General features: G+C 46.1%; 1 long non-coding RNA gene across 6 annotated transcripts; it reads left to right on the top strand.

Moving 5' to 3' along the window:
- The first annotated feature begins 240 nt into the window (after nucleotides 1-240).
- LOC113248121 (uncharacterized) lies at nucleotides 241-9455 on the top strand. 6 transcript variants are annotated; one of them, XR_008959806.1, is made up of 6 exons: nucleotides 241-1077; nucleotides 1692-1772; nucleotides 1897-1965; nucleotides 2320-6023; nucleotides 6410-6483; nucleotides 6569-9455. It is a non-coding gene; the product is annotated as an uncharacterized LOC113248121 (long non-coding RNA). The 6 variants fall into 6 exon arrangements; XR_006408484.3 differs by having other exon boundaries at nucleotides 2112-6023; nucleotides 6410-6459; XR_008959808.1 differs by having other exon boundaries at nucleotides 1897-2201; nucleotides 6410-6459.
- The last annotated feature ends 5485 nt before the right edge of the window (nucleotides 9456-14940 follow it).

Below are 14940 nucleotides of genomic sequence, written 5' to 3'. Positions count from 1 at the left end.
GCTAGATACCTGGGTGTTTCCCTAGGAAATATGAAAACGGGTATAAACGTGGCATTTCTGGCATTCATCCTTCATGCATCCGTGAACAAGATGGAGAAGCAGCAATGAATGGTGCTTATGTGGACCCCCAAATAAGATAGTGTTAAGAAAAAAGAATCAACTAAGTAAATTTTAAAGGTCTTATTGGGTTTATTCAACTACCCATGAATTGGGGGCAGCATCCCATCTAGCAAATAGAAAGGGTCCTGGGATGGAGCGCCACATCAGGCTCCCTGCTCCGCTGGGAGCCTGCTTCTTCCTCTCCCACTCCCCCTGCTTGTGTTCCGTCTCTCACTGGCTGTCTCTCTCTGTGTCAAATAAATAAATAAAATCTTTAAAAAAAAAAAAGAAAAGAAAAGAAAAAGAAAGAAGCTCCTAAGGGCTGTACAAAATGGAAGACTTGCATAGGCAGAAGGAGGCAGGATGAGGAAATTACTAGCAAGTAGTGGATTGTTTAAGACAAGGTCACCTCCCTTTTGGGGGATGGAAGGGGTCTATTAGGCAGATTACCTCGTTATACTGACCAGGAGATTCTAGACCGACTAGTTAAGATTACATTTGTGGGCGAGGCTGAAACTGCAGTTAGGTTAGGTGTTAAGTCTCTGTTTGGTGACATGGGCTTAGCACGAGTGACTCCATTTGGGGCCTGTTGTCTCTTTTTTAGCAATGTGAAGTGATCAGTCCCCACGGTTGACATGCTCTAACCAGTGGCATACATAACCTTATCGTTAACTGTATCTTTTTTTTCCTACAACATGACAGAACCTAGGAATTGATGACCAGTCGAGCAATCATAATGGTAGTCCTGGTATCTGTGGGGCAAAAATGTAGACATCTTTTTTGAAGTTCATGGACTCCTTTCTCTCCACTTGCCCACAGCACCCACTAGGCCAACCGACTCTACCATAGGAGAAGCCGATGGCATTATTAAGGCCTTGTCTATGCTGATGTGGACATACAGAAAGAGAGAATTCCTCCACGGAGAGAAATGGGGGAGAAATGAAAGGATGGAACCCTGGGAGCTGGTTCAGGATCACAGTGAGTGTCCTGGCAAAATGTACGGAACGTGCAGGAGAGACAGGTCAGGGGCAGTTGTGTTGGTCTTGTGCAGAGGGGCTAGGTTACTCTGCTGGGACGGGTGGGCTTTGTAATGTGTCCTTTTTTTCCTCTTGTACTGGTAGCTATCAGCCTCGGTCATCTAAGGCAGGTTCAGAGAAGGGATATAAAGGGATTAGAGTAGAGGATGGCTAAAGGCAAAGCTGAAAACCACACCCAAGGAGGTGGAACAACTTTCCGCTGGATGCCTCAGTTTGGCTCAAGGTGAGTGCGGCAGATGGGGGTCAAGTCTCTGGAGACCTTGTCTGAGGGGCAAGCAGGGTCTTCACGAGGTGGGATCTCCTGGAAATTCATAAAAGGAAGATCATAGAGACAGGAACTACGTGAAAACACAGGCCTAGTACTTGGACCAGGATGCTGACACTGACTGTGCATCGAAGGGTGTCAGCGATAACATGTGTAACAAAAGAGAACCAGAGGGTGCATGCCGAGGACATTACCTGTACCTAGTCCTGGGGAAGGACGACAGGCCAGGGGTTGGTTGTCTTCTTTAGAATGAGAGTTCCTGGTGCTTACCCCACCTCTCCTTCCTGCAGATATCTATCTATGTCAGTCGCTGTACTGTACCCTACTCTGTGCGGTATAAGTTGGAGCCAGAAGAAATGGAGCCGCTAAAGGTAATGCAGGCTCAAGGCCCATTGTGTGCCCACACCGAGACCCACCTCTTCTTCCTCCAGCCCCTGGTTTGTTTCCCTGTCCCCACCACAGCCTCCCAGTGGCTCTCTCCACCTCTCTCTGCAGCTGACCATGAACAAACATTATGATGTTTCCCAACAAGTTCTTGCCTCCAGAGGCTCCACTTTGACCCAGGTACACTTGACAGCAGTAATTCTAGGGCAGGTGAGGGCACAGGGATCTGCCTGGAAGGAAGACTGAGGGATGGTGATGTGGGGAGGAGTTGGTGCTGGCCCTGGACCCCTCTCAGCCTTCTGGTTGCCTCTTCTTGGCTTCCCAAGCACTTGCTGGGCCATGATATAGATATAATCCTGAATCGAGGGAATTGCATGGCTGCCACCCTGCAGATCGCTGAAGAGAATTTCCCTGAGGTGAGGCCTTAGGCCCGGTGCTGATATTACGGTAGAGGGTGGAACCCATGGGCTGTGGGGAGATTTGTCTCTGAGGCCCTAGACAGTAACTGTCACTCTAACTCTTCTTCGCCAAAAGCTGCTGTCCTTGAACTTGAGCAACAACAAGCCATATGGGCTGGATGGCCTGTCTGACATTATACAGGTGGTCTCCACAGTCAAGATCCTGAACCTCTCCAAAAACGAGGTGGGAAGAGGGAGCCAGCTCAAAGTCGGGGTTGACAGTGGGTGGTAGTGCTCATCTGAGAGATGACAGGAGGCAGGAGAAGGTACCTGGGTGGAAAGGTAGGGGCTGGGGCACAGGGGCCCGAGTGTGTCTCTTTCCCTGGGACTCCTTTTACAATTTCCTCCTCGTATTTCTCAGCGGAAGTCAGCCTGAGAGTTGCACAAGGTGAAGGGGTTGTAGAGCTGTGGCCAGAAGGGAATCCATGTCAACTTTCCTGGGGACCTCTGACCCTAGGAGCCTGAGCTACCCAGCAGTGCCCCTCTGCGGGAGGTGGCAGCCATGGGGAAGACCACATGCTCTGCCTTCTCTTCTGTCTGTGTCCCTCACCTGTGCTTAGAGGTCTCCTTTCCTTCCTCTGACCTGCTCACCTGTTTGCCTGGTCTGGGGTCTGTTTTTTACCTTTCTGCACTCAGCTTTCTCTAACATGACGCTATGTCCTGGATGTTCGTGTTCCCCACCCCACACTCCTCATTTGTTGAAAGCCTGACACCCAAAGATGATAGTGTCAGAAAGTGGGTTTGGGGGAGGTGCTTAGGTCATGAGGGTGTAACCCTCCTGAATGGGATGAGTACCCTTATATAAGAGGCTGCAGAGAGATCCCTAACCCTTTCTACCATGTGAGGACATAGCAAGAAGGTGCCAGGCATGAACCAGGAAGAGGGCCCTCACCAGAAAGCGGCCATGCTGGTGCCTTGATCTAGACTTAAGCCTACAGAATGGATAGCAGTAAATTTCTGTCATTTATCAGATACCTAGTTGGTAGTATTTTGTTATAGCAGCCCAAACAGACTGAGACTCATGCCTTCCCGTGAGTGTGTTCTAGGAAGCAGGCATTGCCCTCCTGCTCAGGAGCAGAGTGACCACCTTGAGCCCGGTGCTGGTGCCCTGGACTGGGAAGGGCCTTCCTGCCCAGGGCCTCATGCTGAGACAGGCCTTCCTACGCCCTGCTGAAACAGGGCTCCCCTCCCTGGTTCTGAGAGGACCCTCCTTTCTTTGAACCAAATGTACCCTCCTTCTAATCTCAGGCTGTCACGATGGCTTTCCTGTCCCATGCTGAGGGCCGAGGTCCTGGGGGGCTGTTCCCCAAGGTCCTGTTGCCCTGGCCCAATGCCAGGAGCTGGGCCCTCCTTGGGAGAAACCAGGGTTCCCTGAGTCAGGGGGCCGGTAGTGGGTGACTGCCAGTGAGCAGAGGGCTTCCTGAGGCAGCAGTGGAAGGCAGAGGGCAGAGGTGCTTGAGAGCACAGAAGGACAGGCCTCTCAGAGGCACCGCCCCCTCCCCTCCCTCCGCAGGTCACATCATCCTGACTGGTCCTTCAGAGGAGCCCTGGGTAGCCGGGCACGGGTATAACCCCTCAGGCAAGGAACCGACTGAGACAAGCACAGGTGCACTGGGGCCATCAGGAGGGACGGCGGTGATCATAGGAGGGGACCACAGACCCTCAGCTCCACGCTGACCTGGGGCTTGACCCACTACTCCTTCTGGGGTAGGTCTCCTGCCCCCGTGGCTGCCTCGTTCCCCATGTCTGGCTCAGACCGAGCTCACACAGGTGACAAAGGTTCAACCAGCATGTCCCCGGCCCAATACCTGCATGTTTTCCATTTCTACCTCAGGTGCCAGGGCCAGCCAGGGCAGATGAAGGAAAGGACTGCAGGCAGGGAGCCATTTGTCCCTTCTCCTCTCTTCCTCCCTGACCCCCACCACCATGGCAGAGTTTCTTTCCCTTCCCTTTGCTTTGCGTTCTCTCCCTCCTTTGTCTCTACTCCCCTATGTCTCCCTCACCTCTCCCTTCCTACCGTCAACCCCTCTTCTGTCTTCATCCGCCTCCCTCTCCCTCCCTGCCTCCTGGGTCTTGCCTCACTCGCCTCCCTGCCCCAGCATCCTGGGCCACCCCTGGGGGGTGTCATGGTCCTGCAGAGTGCTGGACCCCTAGTGAGGTAGCAGAGCCCTGGGCTCCCACCCCATTCCCTCTTCCGTCTGGAGCCTTTGGTGGGGACCTGAAGGAAGGAAGGGAGGCAGGAAGGGGAAGGCAGCCCTGGAGCCTGGGCTCCAACTGTTGCTTCTGGTGGCACTGGAGACGGGAATCAGGACAGTCTAGGTGGGATTTGCCCATTGGGAAGGAAATGGAGGAGAGAGGGGAAGAATATGAGCGGTGTAGAGGACAAGGGAGGGAGGGAGAGAAAGAGAAAATGCACTTTCCCTTTGGGTCAGTCCACAGGGGAGGTGTGCAGAGAGGGCCCTGGTGGCTGGGACAAGTAGTGTAGGTGGGACACACTGGGCTGGGTGCCCAACCCTGTCTGACCTGGACATCCTGGGTGTTAGGGACAGAGGTTGTGGGGTTTGATGGCTCTCACCCCATATCCTTACTTTCCGAACTTGCATTGCTTAACCTCTCATTTCCCTCATTTGCAAAAGGAGCCTAATAATATCCATCTCTCGGGCAGCTGTAAAAATGGAGTCAAACGAACTTGTGAAGTGGCTGTCACAGGGTCTGTATATAGTCACGATGCCTGTCACTGGGAGCAGATCGTTCTGATGGTCGCCGTCCCCATTCTTGACACCCTGATTCCCAGAGAACAATTGTCCCCTTCAGCATGAATATCACATAAGACCCTGACTGGGGAACGCTGTGTGATTGTGTCAAGCATGAGTAATTCTAAGGGACTGTTGTTGTTTGTTGTGGAAGTGGAAAGAAAGCCTCAGGGTTCCGTTCATACCTTCTTCCCGTACCTCCCACCCAGTTTCATTGATATATAAGTGACATTCAATTTTTTGTAAGTTTATCTGTACCTTCACCCAGACCTTCACTGCTTCCCCTGCCAGCAATTCCAGGTGAGTGCTCTGTTGTGGGTGGAACTCCCAGCCCAGCCTGGGTTTAAGGGTATGGGAATGTGGTTATGTGGTCCTCAAGGTTTTCTCAATATTGTGGAAAGCCAACAGGTGGATCCAAGGAGTCTAGCCTAGTGGTTAAGAGCATGGGGTATGGAACCAGAATATGGGTTCTCTTCCAGACCCCAACATGCACCAGCTGTGTGACCTTGGTCAAATCACATGACCTGCTGTGACTCAGTGTCTGCCTCTGAAAATGGGGGTTAGACAGTCTACTCCTTGGGCCATTTTATGGAGCAAATGAGACTCTTAAACCATCCCTGGGGTGCAGGTAAACTTCCTGACCTAGGGAACCTGGTAGATAATCTCTCCAGAGGTGGTCTCTGCGGGAGGGGTAGAGGTAGCAACCAAGCAATCTGGGGGGCAGGCACAGTAAGGGTATGGAAGGAATCTGGTTGCTGAGTGGCAGTGGCAGCAGGATTGTTGTTGGGGGAGTGGGGTTGTCCATCTGTCTAGCTGTCCTGGGGCTCAAGTTTCTCCAGTGTAGACATCATGAATGACACATTGTTGTGAGGGACGCCAGCCCCAAGGAGACCCAGAGTGTATTCTCTATCCCAGTGCCCACACCCTCCTGCAGCCTCTTGCCCACCGCCCACCGTCTCCCAGGAGCAGCAGAAATGATGGAGGTTTTCTACACCGAGTCTGGGATGAACCTCCAGTGGTCTCTGAAGTGAGTGCCGGGGGTGCGTGGAGATAGGAGGGAGCTGGGAGGAGCCGAGGAGGGAATAATGAGAACTTGAAGATAATTTGTTTTGCTTGTTTATCTCACTCATTATCACCCTGAACATTTCTGTCTCTGTACACATTAAGTTACCTAGTTGTTTTGAACAGGTGTATATTACTTTTATGAATTCTTCGGACCTCGTTCCTTTATTGACAGACATTTTGGTTTCAGGAGTTTTCCCAGTACACACCGTGCCACAGGGCTCACTCCACGGCATATGTTGCAATAAATGTGGAGCCATGTTTTCTTTGCGCAGATTGGGAAATGGCACTGCAGTCAGACTGTCTCCACTTTGGTCGTAATGGATGTCACCTGTCCTTTCTCTATCCCAGGTGACTTCATGACAGCCACTGGGGCTACACTGGTTCCCACTTGGCCCAAGGTGAGGTTCAGGAATTCAGGACAAGTGAGTGGAGACTGGGTGACCTGTGGATGAGACTCAGGGCTCCTGGCTTTGCTGATCTCCCAACTACCCACTTCATTTCCTCCAGGCCAATCACAGGATCCCAGAGGAGGCCCTCACCCACTCTGATCCAGGATCCTGACAACACAGCCCTGACAAAAACACCTCGGGTGTGGTCCTCTTCATCCTCATCATCTTTGTTGTGTTTTTCCTCCAGTCTGAGTATATCCTTGTGACTGAGCAGGAGTTTGCTTGAGGCTGGGAGGCCAACGTTTAACTGACACTAATCCGCCCAGAGGTCTAGTTGTTCTGTGTATTTGTCTCACTCAGAATCCCTGATTCTTTTTTTTTTTTTTAAGATTTTATTTTTAAGCAACCTCTACACCCAATATGGGGCTCGAACTCACAACCCCGAGATCAAGAGTCCCGTGCTCTACAGACGGAGCTAGCCAGGCACCCCCTGATTCTTTTGATAATAAAGAATGGCATTGCATGTCGTGTCAAATCCCTGCAAAACCCATTTGAGGCAGGTAGTTTTGTACTACAGATGGAGACAGGTAAACTCAGAGAGGGTCAGAGACCCTTTGGGAACAGCGGGGTAGAGTCTCAAATCCTGGACCCCTTAAAGACCAGGCTGTGTGTGTGCTCCCCAGAACCATGTGGCTGTCGAGGTGGGGAATGCTCTGTTCCCCTGGTAAACACGGAGATGGTGTTCTGTGCCCCTAGCCTTTTATTAAAATGTTTTTATACAGAGAACAGTATAATTGCTTAGTCATACAAATCTACTTAAATTTAAAAACAACTTTGGGGGGGGAATAGCATTAAAGAGCACATGAAAACCTGGGAAGTAAAAATTACCCACATATATGGATGACATAGGATAAATGTCCTTGATATATAAAGAAATCAGTAGCGAGATGCGAAACCGATATTAACCTAGAATTGTTATTAAAAGCAATAGGAATGCCCAACTAATCTATGAAAAGCTATCCAACCGCAATAACTACAAAAATGTAACTGCAAACACTGAGATGAGATACAAAATGAGAGAAGAAAGCTGAAGATTGTTATTTTCAGGAAAATAGAGAGAGAGGGAGAGAAGGAAAGGGCGAGGGAGGGAGAGGAGAGAGAAGTGTGTGTGTGTGTGTGTGTGTGTGTGTGTCTATATTGATATATTGTGTATAGGAAATGTATAAAGTCATTACTTGTAAAAGTATAATATGTCAGGTAAAAACATGTGGAGATGACATACCTCTGAGAGGTAGGCATTTCTGTCTTTACTTCAGAGCCCCCTCCCCGTTTGCTGGTGTACAGGGCAGGTCTCAGAGACTGCAGGGGATAGAAAATCATTTGTATGAGGAAAGCCCTTCAAGGACAGTTCTGGGAGGTTCCACAGGTAGACCTTCCTGATACCCAGGAGCGAAGGGGAAGGAGATGGGTTTAGATGGAGGGTCAGAGCTGGTGGCCCTTGAAGAGGAGGGAGCTGATGAGGACATGGCCCTTCAGCCCCATAGCTCCAGGGCAGTCCCCAGGTTGCTGCTGTCTTGCAGTTGAAAACCAGGAGTGCTCTTGGCTCAGAACCTTCCCAGAGTCATGAGAAGATGGGCACAGAGACTGGTACCCAGCTAGAGCCCAGTACTTCTCTGCTTACTTCACCTTTATTCTCTGTTTTCTCTTTCTGTATTCCCCACCTTCAGCTGGGTTCATCTGTTACTTTGTACCATCTGGCAGTTAGTCCTCACTTCCATCATTCACACTTTGGCTGGGTGGCAGGAATAATTAATAATAGTAATAAAACTGAAAGCAGCAACATTGACAACAACAATAGTAAAAGATACCAACACTTATAGCACACATAGTAGATAAATTACTTGGTCAGAATCATGCAAGTACCGGTTCCCAGCATCAAACCCAGGTCCTTCTGACCCCAAAGCCCCTGCCCCAACCCCTGTGTACCCATTGAGTGTTCTTCTGTGTTCAGGTGGAGGCCAGCACAGGGGAGGAGACTCACCTGAGGTCCTGTGGTGAGCGATGGGTCTGGCAACTGGGACCCAGGTTTGATGACTCCCATCTTCCGTTTAGCTGACCTGTTACTACTATTTGTTCTTCTATACTGTTTCTTCTTCCTGGGGCTTGGTAAAAAAAAAAAAATGCTTCATCCATGTCAAAGTAGAAGGAAAATAAGGAGACAGAAGAGGCAGGGTGGGCCAGGAGTGATATACGTCAAGTCCTACTACAGGCCAGACATTCTTTGAGGTTTTCTCCTTTTCTTCTTACAAGTCTGGAAGCAGGCACCCTTAGTCCCATTTTACAGATGACCAACCTCAGACTCACAGAGTTGTGTAAGTTTTCCAGAGTCAAACATCTACCCCTTGCCATCTGCACAGGCCAAGCGGCAGCCTCCCCTTTGGATGATGGATTTCCAGGGCTTAAGGACTGATAGTGGGAAACTCCCCTGATATGGAAACTGGGTGGTGTCATGTCCTCATCTGGCATGAAGATGACGGTGGGGATGAAATCCTGCCCCATGAGTCATGAGCCAAGAGGCCTGGGTATGGGGTTGCCACATAGACTGGCTGATTCCTGGGGTGTCGAAGTGGACCCAGAAAGCAGCACAAACTCTTGCCCTTGGAAAAGGGAACCTGAGTGGTAGGATATCAACATGGGCAACTACTATATGAAGGGTGTTTTACAGTTCAGCTCATTAAATTCCAAGTACTCTATGCAAGACCCAGATCAGGGAACAGAAGTTAAAAGTGAAGTAACAAAATCCAGGAAACAACCTTGTAAATTACTGCCCCAGGAGTTACACCAAAGATTAAGCTGTTCCCTGTTTGTCCTATGAGCTGTCATTCCATATCTCTGAAGACATTATTATTATTCACTTGTTCTTTTTCAAACCGCTCATTAAAAAGAATCAAATACCAACTGCATATTAAAGGGTGTGTGAAAAGCTGGGAGAAATCATTTCCAACGTATATTCAGACACCTGTTTATGTATTTAATGTACAAAATATTTTAAACAATAGATATAGGTCATAGATATCGAGAGTGGATGCACGTAACAAGGAATATAAATCCCTAATAAACATGTGAAAACATACCTGTCTAAATAAATAAACAGAAAATAAACTGTATCAAGTGAAACAGGGATACCATAATGTATAAAGCAAAATATGACCCCATTTCTGCAAAAAGATTTATATATATATATATCAACATGGGTGTGTATGTGATTAAATATTGTTAGTGTATTACATACAGAGAAAAATTTGAGAACTAGGCACCTTAAGTTCACAGAGACTGTCTTTGTATTATGGTGTTGGCAAAAGGTAGGGACAGACGGAAGTGGCATAATTTCAGCTTTTAAATATGCATTTCTGCAGTTTTTATATATGCATTAGACAAAGAGAAGTATTAATTGGCAATCTGACAAAGTACTGAGATGAAGTTTTCTAAAACAGGTAAATCAGGAACTGAGTCACAAAATAATAGAGTAGAAATGTGTTTATTTTTTTTAAAAGATTTTATTTATTAGAGAGAGAGCGCGCGGGCACGTGAGGGAGCACACAGAGGGGAGGGGCAGAGAGAGAGAGAGGAGCAGACTCCCCACTGAGCAGGGAACCCAATGCAGAACTCGATCCCAGGACCCTGAGATCATGACCTGAACTAAAGGCAGCCGCTTAACTGACTGAGCCACCCAGGCGCTCCTGGAAATATGTCTATTTAGCAACTTAGAAACGTGTTCATATCCTGCAGTGTGAAAATAGCACGCTATATAGATGTCTCTGATAATAATTCACTGTGTATGCATTGTCCGAGATAGAGATATTTTTAGTTTATAAATCTGCATTTCTACAGTGTTTTAAATATGGAAGCATTGAATAAAATATTGAAAAAATAAGTGCAAGCTGATTACAAATATGATACCTACATATTCACAGCCTTGGAAGCAGATCAAAACTATTTATTTGACAGTTTTCTGTATGCATATGTGTTTGTGTATGTTTCTCTGTCTCAAACTTCTGCACACCAATTATTCATACACTAACTCATGCAACTTTCTACGTAGGTCACTGAGGATTTCTAGTCCAGGGCTTGAAGATCCCAGGATGGGCATGAATGTAGAAGGATTGCTGCCAGCGTGTAGAAAAGTCTAGAAATCCTGGCCCAAAATATGGAATCTATTCACCTCCCTCCCTCACCACCAACACCACAGGCCTTTCCATCCCCTACCCTTTGCCAAGCCCCATAGTTGAGTCTTTCACGCCTGCAGTTCTGACTCTGGTCACCAGGTAGCATTGTTCTCCATAATCTACTGCTCCCCTCCCCCACCACCCCGCGCCCTGATGAAAAGGCATACTTTTTATAAACAGAAACAAAATGTTTCTTCAAAGCACATTACAAAACAGGAAGTACAGTGTGATCCAAATTCTTTTTTTTAAAGATCTTAAATTTAATGCAAAAACAAACACAGAAAACAACAACAAAATTTAAGGTCTGTTTTCTGGATTTCTAGAATTACTTTATGAAAAATTCATTTGTATAAAAAGACCGAAGGGACACAGGCATAGCTTCGTTTCCTGTTTATGCCTACATCAACATCTGATTAATTAATTAAATACATATTGGTTGTCTACCGTGTGCCAGACACTATCAGTCTAATTCTACCTCTGCATTGCAACCTTCCCTCTCTTCATCTCCAGACCTGCATAACTGGAAAAGCCCACGGGAAGCAACACGGATGTTAGCGCCCCCCCCACCCCCATGAGGTATGACCTTCAATCCGAGGAAGATTAGTCCAAGCTTGACCCCCAAGTCCTAGAATCCCAGCATCGAAGCAAGAAATGATAGGGTTGAGTGGAAGAGGTCGTAACTTGACAAAGGTGCCACCTTGTAACCTCTGTCCTCTTGCATAGGACTAGCAGACTATCACCTGCTCCTGATTAACCTCACTCATGGAGGGTAAAGGATGAGACAAAGAGTGTCGATTTCAGTCTTGCTTTTCCTCATGGGCTTGAGCTAGAGGTTTTACTCGCGCTTTAGTCCTTTGCTCTGTTAGAGTGGTACATTTCAGAATTGGTTTTATGTCTGTCATATCCCTAGGAGGGTGATTCTACCCATTTAGTCATCTGACAAGGCAATCTGAGGCGACATGGGGTTTCTGCTTCATGTAAGACCTTCTCTTTCAGTTAGGGGGCGCCTGGATCCTTATCCGCACAACGCAGAAAATAATAGAGACCGAGTTCTCAAAGACAAGCACAGACCTATAACTCTGGTCTGAACATCTAATTCTCTTGATTTAGTGAAACGGTTTTTACAGATTTCTCACAGGAGGATTCATCAGGATTCCTATTACACCTGACACTCACATGACCCTTTTCTATCTCCTCTCTCTCCTCTCCACAAAAGTACACCCACAGTGAAATTCCTCTATAAGCGAGCAGTGGAGAAAGCTTTTCTAAACGTGATTTCAAATCCAGAAGCCCTAAGGGAAAACAGCAATACACTTGATTTCATTGAAAATTGCTTGGCAAAAAAAAAAAAAAAAAAAAGCCCATAAGCAAACTAAAGTGAAAAATTACAAACGGGGAAAAGTACTTACAACTGAGGTCAAAAGGTTTATTATATACCTTCTAACGGAGATTATGAAACAAAGGCAAAATACAACAGGTAAGGGAGCAAGGGCAGTAAATACAAACAGCTATTTTACTGAAAAAAATTTCCTTAAACATATAAAAGAATACAAAACCTAACCTTTTGTTGTTGTTGAGTTTTTGTTTTAATCATCCAGTGCTCATCACAACAGGGACACTCCTTAATCCCTATCACCTATTTCACCCATTCCCCCCACCCAACTTCACCATCAGTTTATTCTCTAAAGAGCCTGTTTCTTGGTGTATCCCTGTCTTCCTCTCCCTTTGCTCATTTGTTTTGTTTCTTAAATTCCGCATATGAATGAAATCATATGGTATTTGTCTTTCTCTGTCCTGTTTTGCTTAGCAGAATACTCTCTAGCTTCATCTATGTCATATGGCAAGATTTCATTCTTTTATGGTTGAATAATATTCCACTGTATATATGTCCCAATTCTTCTTTATCCGTTCATCAATCAGTGAACACTTGGGGTGCTTCCATAATTTCGCTATTGTAAATAATGCTGCAATAAGCATAGGGATGCATGTATCCCTTTGAATTAGTGTTCTTGTATACGTTGGGTAGATACCCGGCAGTGTGATTACTGGATTGTAGTATTGTTCTATTTTTAACTTTGGAGGACCCTCCATACTGTCTTCCACAATGGCTGCACCATTTGCATTCCTACCAACAGTGCAGGAAGGTTCATTTTTCTCCACATTCTCCCCAACACTTGTCATCTCTTGTGGGTTTTTTTTTTTTTAGATTTTATTTATTTATTTATTTAGAGAGCGTGAGCAGTGGGAGGGTCAGTGAGAGAGGGAGAGAGAGAATATTCAAGCACACCCCCTCTCCACGCGTGGAGTTCATGGCAGGGCTCAATCTCGGGACCCTGAGATCATGACCAGAGCCGAAATCAAGAGTCAGACACTCAACAAACTGAGCCACCCAGGTGCCCCTCTTGTGTTTTTGATTTTAGCCATTCTGACAGGTGTGAGGTGATATCTCAATGTAATTTTGATTTGCATGTCCCTGATGATGAGTGATGTTGAGCATCTTTTCATGTGTCTATTGGCCATCTGGATGTCTTCTTTGGAGAAATGTCTGCTCATGTCTTCTGCCCATTTTTTAATTGGGTTATTTGACTTTTGGGCTTTGAGTTGTATGAGTTCTTTACAGATTTTGGATACTAACCCTTTATCACCCATGTCGTTTGGAAATATCATCTCCCATTCATTAGGTTGCCTTTTAGTTTTGTTAATTGTTTCCTTCACTGTGCAGAAGCTTTTTATTTTGAGGTAGTCCTAATAATTTTATTTTTGCTTTTGTTTCCCTTGCCTCAGGTGACCTATCTAGAAAAAATTGCTACAGCTGATGTTAGAGAAATTAGTACCTGTGCTGTCTTCTAGGATTTTTATGGTTTCAGTTCCTGCATTTCAGTCTTTAACCCATTTTGAACTTATTTTTGGTTTGGTGAAAGAAAGTGGCTCCAGTTTCATTCTTTTGCATGTAGGTGACCAGTTTTCCCAACACCATTTGTTGAAGAGATGGTCTTTTTCCCATTGCATATTCTTTTCTGCTCTCTCAAAGGTTAATTGACCCTGTACTTGTGGGTTTATTTCTGTGTTTTCTATTCTGTTCCATTGATGTGTGTTGACTTTTGTGCCAGTACCATACTGTTTTGATCACTACAGCTTTGTAATACAGCTTGAAGTGCGGAATTGTGATGACTCCAGCTTTGCCTTTCCTTTTCAAGATTGCTTTGGCTATTCGGGGTCTTTTGTGGTTCCATACAAATTTTAGGATTGTTTGTTTGAGGTGTGTGAAAAATGCTGTTGGTATTTTGGTAGGATTGCATTAAATGTGTAGCTTGCTTTAGGTAGTATAGGCATTTTAACAATATTTGTTCTTCCAATCCATGGGCATGGAATGTCTTTCGATTTCTTTGTGTCATCTTCAATTTCTTTCGTCGGTGTTTTATAGTTTTCAGAATACAGGTCTTTCCACTCCTTGTAAACTTAACTCTTGATAAGAGATGCATAGGAAATGAAACTGAGATGCCTCTTTCACTATTTACCTAGTCTATGAAGAAATAGGCAGTCACACGCATTGCTGGTAGTAATGTAACATGGTACAAGCCCTACTCAGGGGATTGGATATTATCTTATCAAATTACTAGGGTACTTACTTTTGGAGGCAGGAGAAAACAAGAAAAAAGGCATGTCCACCAATAGGAGGCTGGTTGAATAAGCCATGGTACATCTACACCCTGGAGTACTATGCAACCATAAACACCAGCAATGACTCTATCTATACAGCTATGAAGTAATCTCCAAGATACATTGTTAACTGAAAAAGGCTAGGTGCAGAAAAGTGTATAGAGCGGGGCGCCTGGGTGGCTCAGTCGTTAAGTGCCTGCCTTCGGCTCAGGACGTGATCCCGGGGTCTTGGGATGGAGCCCCACATCGGGCTCCCTGCTCCACTGGGAGCCTGCTTCTTCCTCTCCCACTCCCCTGCTTGTGTTCCCTCTCTCGCTGGCTGTCTCTCTCTCTGTCAAATAAATAAATAAATAAATAAATAAATAAATAAATAAATAAAATCTTTAAAAAAAAGAAAGAAAAGTGTATAGAGCGGTTGCTGCCCAATATGGTAGCCACCAGTCACGAGTAGCTATTTACATTAAAGTACATGGAATTAAAAAAATCAGTTGCTGAGTCTCAGTTGCCACATTTTGGGTGCTAAATGTTTAATTCCTGAATAAAACGTTCAGGTAGCTAGTTGCCACTGTATCAGACAGTGCAGATATAGAACATTTCTCTCTTT

This window comes from Ursus arctos, chromosome X (genome assembly GCF_023065955.2).
Source record: "Ursus arctos isolate Adak ecotype North America chromosome X, UrsArc2.0, whole genome shotgun sequence".
Lineage (NCBI taxonomy): Eukaryota > Metazoa > Chordata > Mammalia > Carnivora > Ursidae > Ursus > Ursus arctos.
Note: the sequence above shows the minus strand (reverse complement) of the source record. Positions and strands in the feature narration are given on the sequence as shown.